Source organism: Mastomys coucha, unplaced genomic scaffold, assembly GCF_008632895.1.
Source record: "Mastomys coucha isolate ucsf_1 unplaced genomic scaffold, UCSF_Mcou_1 pScaffold12, whole genome shotgun sequence".
Lineage (NCBI taxonomy): Eukaryota > Metazoa > Chordata > Mammalia > Rodentia > Muridae > Mastomys > Mastomys coucha.
The window spans coordinates 64,733,558-64,743,581 of record NW_022196894.1 but is presented as its reverse complement, the minus strand read 5'-3'; the positions used below and the strand labels follow the sequence as shown (position 1 = coordinate 64,743,581).

At 33.5% G+C, this 10,024-nt stretch overlaps 1 protein-coding gene and 1 pseudogene across 4 annotated transcripts in view; one reads left to right on the top strand and one right to left on the bottom strand.

Annotated features, from left to right (window-relative positions):
* The window catches only part of Cadm2 (cell adhesion molecule 2), a 941,141-nt gene that overhangs the window by 142,099 nt on the left and 789,018 nt on the right, over positions 1 to 10,024 (top strand). The gene's annotated exons all lie outside the window — the stretch shown is intronic.
* Positions 1 to 10,024, bottom strand: part of LOC116086214 — a 44,590-nt pseudogene that overhangs the window by 7,860 nt on the left and 26,706 nt on the right.

Sequence of the window (10,024 nt, the reverse complement as noted above, 5' to 3'; positions counted from 1 at the left end):
ACAAAACAAAATGAGGGCAGCGTGCTTATTCTTGCCCCACACGCTTTTTCTGCCTCTGGTGTGTTTATCTTCATATAATGGAAAGCATCCCCATTTTGGCAGTGAGAGGCAGATGAGAAGTTTGAATTTTTCATTCCCTTCACAACCCTTCTTGCTGAGTTTGAAGCTGTCCCGAATCTGTGTCATGGTTGTTTATCAGGATTGTTTTGTCTAGTGAAATGGTGTAACATTGTTAAATAATAATAGTTCAATTTCATTTTAGTGTACCTCAAAAGTTTTTCTGTATATTTATAATGTTGCTTGATAAAGTAGACGTTTTCAAAAATGTAAATAATGCACTCTTAGATTCATTTATGTATTTCAGGATCACTAAGAATTAGATGGATACAAACACACACGTACACACATATACATATATACATACATACATATACACACATACAACACACACACACACAGAGCAAAGAGGGAGAACTGATAATTAACTGGACAAAGTATTAACTTTCTTTCAGTCAGTCTGTTTCTAAACCAGTTGGAATATTCATTTGAGTTAGTTCATAATTTTAAAAATGAATAGAAATTTTTGCACTTTTAATTTTTATTTTTAATCTCATGCATATTATAAATAGTCACTATGGCTACCTTCATTATATGTTTACAGTTTACAAGTAACAAAATTAATTATGTAAGTATACTTAAGACTCATCTGCTATTTTATTATGCTGCATCAATATTTTCCAATGATTCCACCTTAGCAATGCAACTAACCAAGAACATTCACTGACTGGAAATCACAAGTAAAGGTCATTGAAGACATTCCCATGTGTATTGTTTTGTGGTCACTGTGTTTATGTATTTTAGAGATAACATTTTATGCTAACAGTATTTACTATTAGTAGGGAAGGATTTGTGTGTTTAAGATAAAAGCAGTGAAGAAAAAATTGTTAACTGATTTGTACATTTTCCCTCCTAACTTCTTTCTTCAACTGTGGTCATTTCTGTATTCTTCAACAACAACAGCAACAATATAAAAACATAAACAAAGAAACATAAATGAAACAAAGCAAAAGAATGAAAACCAACACTATTTCTATCTGCTTGAAGGGACAGACATTTACCTCGTGCCACAGTGGAAACAGTACTTCTCAAGTGTGTCTGGGGCATCACTAACAACCTAGGTAGGCTGCTTGTCAAAATGCATCGTGCTGGGAATAAAAAAAGTTCTCCTCTTTTCACTGATGTTAGAAAACCAGTCTTCAAGCATGATACCTTCAATATTTGGGTACAGAAGATCATTAAAATATAGTTAAAGCTTTGCTAATATGTCAAATGCACCACAGATATCTGAAGTCCAGTAGCTGCAGAAACACTTCTTTAGGCTCCCTTACTGACAACTAAGTTATCTAAATTGGGGAAGAAACTCCATTATTGTTTGCTTTCCTTAAGTGTCCTAAGGGACTATATGTTAAATTTAAAGGTAAATAATATACTTTATTATTTATTAATACAAAAATTAAAAAGCATCATAATTAACATTGCATGCAAACAATATTATGAGAAAGTATTTGCAATATTTCAAAACTTGAGCCCTATTATGAATAAGAAAATGGTGTCTATACTTCAAAAAATTTGAAAGTAACATTAGTGATATACACTAAAATAGGACCTGTAATTTGCCTATATTGAGTTAAAAGTCCTATTATCAATAGTGGTGAACTTATTTTCTAGAGAGGCTTAAATTAAGCCTATGTTGATAGTTCATCATAGCACAAACTATTTAGTATATTAATGTCTAAACAATTTAAAATATTGTATCCCAATATTTCTATACCTAGTAACCAGCATTACAATGCATTTGTTAGATGTTTCCTAATGAAAGCTGATTGTAGGCTTTGCTTCAGCCACTGATTTCCAACTAATAAGTATGAAGAAAAATATTTAAATATCAATTCAGAGAACTGATTGTGTCTTTTAATCCTAGTACATGGTGATAATTGATTAAATAGTAATGTATGTGACAAGATTTTCAAAATCCAGCCTGATATTAGATCTATTAAGTGTGTAATAGTCAAAATTAATTCATCATATCACAATTATAATCAATGCTTATTAGCAGTAATTTTTTTTATTCATTGATTTGTTTCTTGATCAAAAAGTCCTACTTGCCAGATCATGTAAATAATTTAGATTTTGCACCATTTGTGAATTTTGGTGTTTGCTAAAAATGGAAGTTCACCTATCCAGATCCAATCTTACATTATTTCTGTGAGTGGGAGGGGAGGCTGTGCACCTTTAAAGTGTATGTATTCCAATATAAGTGAGTCTGCAAGCCCAGAGGCTTGCGGGGACAGTGCATACGCCTTTCTACCTTGGTCTGCTCCTTTCCCTGAGGCAGGGGAATGTGAAGTTGGCTGTTTTGGCAAGCAAAGCAAACCCAGAAGTCCTCTTTTTTCCACTCTCACAGCTGTGAGGTTACACTTGTATTTGTGACAAAATATTTTTGAGAATGGTGCAGGGAGTCTGATCACAGGTCCTCAAATTTTTGTAGCTTGTGCTATTCTTAGCTAATCCATCTCCCCAGGCCTTGCAGAGAATTTTTTGGTTTTTGTTAATTCATTTTTTCATATAACATACTCTAATCATGCTTTTAATGTTTTCCCTTTTATTTATTCTTCTCTCATATTATATCCTGACTCTAGTTTCCCCTTCCCCTGCTCCTCCCCACCTTTTCTTTTTCTTAGACCCACTCCTCTTCCATTTCCCTTCAGAAAACTACAGGCCTTCCAGAGATATCAACCAAACATTGCCTAGCACACTAGAGTAGGAATATACCATAATTTAACGGCTATTTGAGGCAACCAAATAGAAGGAAAAGAACCTCAAAGAAGGCAAAAGAGTCAGAGACAGCTCCTGCTCCCACTGTTAGGAGTTCCTCAACACCAAGCTACACAACCATAACATTATGTAGAGGATCTAGGTCAGACCTCCACAGGCTTCCTGATTCAGACACGGTGAGCTACGATGAGCCCTGGTTAGGTGATTCTGTGGGCTGTGTTCTTGTGGAGTCCTTAACCCCTCTGACTATTACAGCAGGATTCCCTGAGATCCACCTAATGCTTGCCCATGGATCTTTGCATTTGTCCTTATCCGGAATGTAGCAGAATAGCATTAAAAATCATCTCATTGAGTATTTTTTTTTCCAGCCATGTTAGGTTCTACCCTAGCTCTCTGGGATATCCAGCATCTGGTTCCTGGGCCTCCAGGCAATATCAGGTGTGGACTCCCTCTCCTGGCATGGAAGTCAATTTGGAAGGCTAACTGGTTGGTCATTGCCACAAGTCTTGTGCTACCTTTACTCCAGCATATCTTGCAGACAGGACAAACTATAGGTAGATTTTTTTTTTTTTGGCTGGATTGGTGTATCTCCACTGGAAGCCTTGCCTGCTTACAGAAGATTGCAGATTCAGGCTCCATAGTCATTGCTATGAACCTTCTCTATTGTTATCCTCATACATTCATTGGAGTTTCTGTTGTGCTAGACTTTTACCATGTCCCTGATATGTCCCCCAATCCAAGTCTTTAATATTAGACCATGTTGATTATCCTATTGGATTAGTTATGGAGAAGCCCCACACATTTATTTTCCGTTGCATTCATTTATCTTTGTTACATATTTAGCAAATCAATATACGCGATATATACTTAGTTTTTGAAGAATTGTTATTTTCATCTTCTCATTTGACTATAATTAGAATTATATATGAATATATGTATATATGAATTACATTATAATATTAATAATATTATATAGAATATAATTAGAATATATGTATATTACAAATTAAAGAGAATTTATTCCCCAAATTTATAGTTACATATAGCCAACTAATTCTTTGTCTTGTCTGTAATTCAGTATACTATGATTAATACAAAGGCTACAAGTGTTGGTAATAATAAAAACATCTTAATAATAAGCCAACTACCCAATTTTAGCTTCATTGTTACATGTTCCATAACACTAACATGTTCATAACTGAAGGATAGACACACTTAGGGCTGGAGAGCTGCACCTGTGGTTATGTGCACTCTACAGCTCTTGCAGAGAACCTATTATGACACAAACTGGGCTGTTCTTCACTCTTTGTAAGTCTGGTTCTTGTAGCACTTCTCACTTCCTCTTCTAGCCTTGTGGGAATAGCATGGCGACTGTGCACATGCAGACATGCCTGCAAGACACTTAACACAGAAACAAAATAAAATTTTGAAACAGACACAATTTGAAGAATACCTTAAATCTTTCCTCATAAATGGTTGGCCATATCTTCAGGTTGCAATCCTAGGACTATAGATTATGACTTTCCTCTTGTGTTTGTCTTTCAAGGTATTTTCACCTTTCTACATTTCACCAAGATATCTGGAGCAACCTTCTATTTTTTAACTCCCATTCTCGCCTCCCTGTTATATGTTCTGACTTCATCTTTTTCTGTACTCTGTTGTGACTATGCTTTAATCCTCTAAAACATATTCCTATGCAGTATTTCTAATTTCTACAGATGAAAAATATTTAATAAAACTGTTCACATCATCCCATTATTTAAACTGTTAACTTTTCTTATTCCTTAGTGTAACACTTATGACTTCTCTTCTAAATTATGTATTGTAGTGACAGAGAGAGAGTGTGTCCCATCTAAATATATGTGGAATTATGATGTCTTATAAGTATGAAGCAGTATACATTCTGTTGAAACTCTACAGTCAATATGAATTTTGATCTCTTCTTGAGCTAGGATTAATTATTAGTCTGCTTTCTGACATTACCTTGTCGTGACAGCTATGTGCAACTCCTAATAAAATCACTATCATGAGGGTAAACAATCTACATAGTATGCAGTGTTGCCTAACTTTCGATAGCTTAGGTAACATAGCCAATGCTTTATGATGCAATAATCTGTATTTAGATGCTGTTCACAAATGGAAGGTTACTGTAAGCATTTTTAGCTTGTTTTAGGTGTTTCAAGATAAATTGTAAGGTAGGCTAAGTGCAAATATGCTACACAGCAAAGACATATTAAATTTTTGATGAATTTGTTGGGATTTAATTTGATCATAAGCCAAAGAGCATATGTTTACACACATACACACACACACACATGTATGTATATATATAGAGAGATATAGATGATACAGAGATAGAGATAGATACACACACACATATATATATACACACATATATATATGTACATATATACATATGAGTATGTATATATCAATCTTTTATGTAAAAGCCATCTTGATGTCAACTCATATCCATATAAGTTTATATTATTTGTATTCATCATCACATCATTAACCTTGAACATCGCTACTGAAAACTGGCATTAGGTCTTCTCATAATCTCACAGTTTATATGGGTAAGTGAATGCAAGAATGTTAGAATTATTACTCCAGATGCACAGGTGACCCTGGACAGGGCTTTAGGTGTCGTAGTATCAAATTGGAGTTTAACCTTCTGACTCAGATTTAATATGTTTTCCTAAAGTATAATGTGGCCTCACCCTCCTCTGCAGTGATAACTCTGTTTGCCCTTCATAATTCTGAGTCAATTCTCTTTCACCAAGGCTCCTCAAACCCCATTTTAAAAACAACTGTAACATTTACTGTGTCTTTCTAATATTTCAAACTTTTCATTGTTTTTCTGTTGCCTTAATAATTAAGATAGTATTTCCTCAGGATTCCAATTTGTCTTTCCCTTATGAAATTCCCTTTGAAATTTGCAGCTGTGGTAGGCTACAGCTTTGTGTTTAATGCAGAACTATGTATACTATTATACTACAGAGCTTTTTACATATTGTTTATTATTATTATCATTTATTCTTATTCTTATTCTTATTCTTATTCTTATTCTTATTCTTATTCTTCTTCTTATTATTATTATGCTTAACATTTATTCCTCTATTAAGTTAAAGTGCTTCACTCTAGGATAATTCTTGATCCTTTTCCTGGGTTTAGTCTACTTTTATTTCTACTTTAATTGTGACATTGAATTTTTAATTTAACTAATGCACTGATATTAACAACAACAATAAAACCCTGAATTTTAAGGACTGTAGAGATGGCTCAGTGGTTAAGAGTGCTTTCTGCTCCTCTTCCCGAGGTCCCACGTTCAATTTCTAACAACCACATGAAGCTCACAAGCATCTCTAACTACGCTCCGGTGACCCAGTGTCATCTTCCAATCTCTGTGGGCATCAGGCACACAAGTGGTACACACACATATGTGCAAACAAAACAACCATATCAATTAAAATAAATTAAAAGAAAATAGAATTAGATCATACCATGTGGGTTAAGAGAGCATTCACAGAAGAATAGAGATCTTAGCATGGGCTATGACATTTTGTTTTATAAGCTTAATTTTTAAAACAATATTACAAATTAGAGTAGAGAAAAGGAAGTCATGGGTGGGTACAAAAAGCTTTAGATATAAAGAAGAAAAGCTCATAAAAGTTTGACTATTTGCATAAAATAATATTTCTAAATTTTACCTCAACAGTATTCTTGTGATAATCATTGCAAATTCTATTAAATGAAATATTCAGCATGTCAAATATTACCTCAAGTATTATATATACTGTGCTCCTTTTTATGAAAGCAAGGGAGTGCAAGTTTCTGGTTTTGGCAAAGCATATTTTTCCCCTGAAGAGCATAAGTGCTAGGAGAGAAGTTGATTTTTGGAGGGAAGTGGAGCAAGAGACTCTTCCTGTGGGAGTGTTGTGAGGCAAATGACAGAAGCTCAGGCAGTCAGCAATGCTGGGTGGGAGGACAGGTACTTCCAGGGCAGATCCTCTGATGAATATGTAAGTGATATCACCATTTGTGCTCTGGAATAATGGGTTTCCATTTAAAATGAAATTAAAATATAATGAAGCAAATGTGGTGTCTGTCAAGTTCATTACAATAAAGGCCTAAATGTATTCCTACTTCTCATCTTGATAAAATACTGAATTGCAAGATCAATAGTGTGCTTGTAATTTCTGCCTCAATTCTAATAAAGAAATGTATGTGAGTTTGTATACATCTATGTGTATATATGCAGTTACTTAAATCCAGTCAATAAGATTATAGTCTTTACACATGCAATTATCATCTAAAAGTTTTAATGAATTAAACTAAGTGAGTTAATGCCTACTTTCAGCTACTGATGTGGTTCAATCATGTAAATAGATTAAATTCTTATTTCTGGTCAACCATTTTACAAATGTTTATTTTATAGTAACATAAAATATATAAATACATAATTTCAGAGCTGCATATAAACATCAGAAATGAAATGTGATAGAAATCAATATTGCCATGGTTTATTGAAAGGCAAATATAAAAGAAAAAAAAGCAAAGTTATATAAGTGTTGCCTTTCTATATGTCTTAATATTTTGATTGTGATTTCTTTTTAAATTGTATTAGGTTAATAGTTCATGAATGCACATAAATTATTATTAGTGTGCCTGGTTACTTAATGCGCATTTGACATGAGAAATTTATTTGAAGACTCATATTAAAGAAATTTGCTCAAACTTGTTTAATTTGACTTTCCAAAATAAGCAAACTGCTTTATTCTAAACTGTTTTTAGTCACAGTGCACAGCACTGAGTATCTCAGGTTCAGCTGGGAAGCTCTGGGAAATGAGGCAAGTGCCATTACTTCACCAGATTACCAAGAGAGCCAGCATTCGGATAACATCCCACCCCCGCCACCAAACACAAATGTGTGGAATGGGAGCTTCCCAAATATCTCCAAGCTCAATGCTTCTATCATTTGAATCAGGGGGTGAGCAGGAATTCTATGCTGCAGTGGGTTGGACAGTTCTGGCAGGAAACAGAAGAGTATTAATTGTTTAAATTGTTACCTACTCTGTAATGACCATGTAATGTTAACCAAATCCATTATTTCTAATTGATACTGACTACTTTAAATTCTTTTCACATTTAGTCTGCTGTTCTTTTCTTATCATCAGAAAATTTGGGAGGGGGAAGGGGAAGGAACAGGGTTTTTTTGTTTTTGTTTTTTATTTTATTTTATTTTTATTTTTATTTTTTCTGGAGGGGAAACTGGGAAAGGAGATAACATATGACATGTAAATAAAGAAAACATCTAATAAAAATAATTTCAAAAAAAATTTTCACAAAAGAAAAAAGAATTAAAAAAAAAGAAAATTTGGATGGTCTAACTTTTGGGCTATTGATTTCCTGTATTTACCTTGGATGAATAGGGACCGTTTGGAGATGCAGGTTGTACTTGCATCTTCGTGCAGTATTAGTTGTATTTTAAAACATTGTTGTTTATGTGGCTTTACTGTATTTTGGGTTGCACTTGACAAATTTTCACTTATAGAAATCACTTCTGCCTAACCTAGGACATTGCCATCCCTTCAACAGAGCAGATAGCTCTGTCAAATTGATATCCCAGTGTTAAAAAATAAACATCAAATTGTCGAATTTCTTTTCCTCTGTCTCTTTACCCATGATGCCTCTTTTTTTTCATAGCATCCCAAAGTCATTAGTCTATGAATTTTATTTTCTATCCAAATTAAGGCATGCTTAAAGTGCCATTCTTTAGACTTCAGTAGTAAAGCTTTCCATTGTGTGTTATATAAATTATACTTCAGGAAACCACAACAAACACTTTCTTAGAAAACATACGAGTCAAAAGAAATGGGTAACATTTGCAAAAATGATTTTGGCATATAAGAAATGATCCTAGTTCCTAGGTTACCAAGAACTAACGTGGCACAAGACCTCTCAGCACCTTTGTGGTTAACATTCTTAGACTTATTAATGCTGTTGTTTCTGCACAAGCCGCCAGTGCAGGGAAGAAATGTTGAAACCTTAGCTCCTTAGCATTACATAGTGAATTCGGAAGTAAGAGAAAGATCGCTGACTGAACACTTACTCTTTATTTTTTTATAAACATAATATATAGTCTCACAAGAACTCTACTATATTAGAACATGGAATACAGTAAGTTACTAATTTAATGAGTTTCGACAGCTACTCAATACTTAAGATTCTCTGGTTCTTAGGCAGTGAGCTATTGATAAACATTTTATTTTCATGTCCATAGATTACCTGCCTGCAATAGTCTCCAGGTTATCAGACTGTTACTTAGGGCTATCCTTGACAACTGTCAGGTTATCAGACAGCTGAAGTGCTGTATCCACTTAAGGACATTATTAAGAATATATGTTTAGAGTCTCACACTGAGAAGAAACCGTGGCTTAGTCTGTATTTGCTTTATCTCAAGAGCAAACATTTGATCCCATAATACAGGAATGACTTTTAAAAATAAGATTTTGTAGAAAAATTAACATTGCTAATTTCAATATCAAGGATTCACTGATAATAATTAATATATAGTAGAACACTTCAAAAATTTCCAAGATTTATTTCATTTTTTTTGAGTTTGAGATTTAGCTGAATGTAGCTGAATTGCACATCATATACAAGTGCTTTTAACTCTTGAACCATCTTCCCTGCCATATGCCTCACAATTTTAGCATTAGGTGTTAGTTTACCCATAGGTATTTATGAGTTCTGGAAGAGTTATTCATTTTATTCATCCAGGTAAGACTTATGTACTTGATAAGAAATAAATTTTTTTAAAGGTGTAGTACCCCAGATAAGAGTGTGTCTATTAGTTGTCCATTGCAAACTGATCAACCATGAAAAAGAACATAGAGGTAGCATTATATGGACTAAACAGGTTCTATACCTGTTTCCCTACTAAGTATTGTTGCATGCATATATAAAATATGTAATATATATATACATATATGGATTATTCAAGTGAATTGATTCAAATAGTTAATAATGAGTATTTTTTCCTCATATACTACCTTCCCTTTTATGATCATCTTATGATATATTATGATTTTAATTACTATGTTTATAAATTTAAAGATTCATTTCATGCTCATTCTGGATATTCTTATATACCGAAAATTTTTTCATTAAAATTGTAAGCATGAAT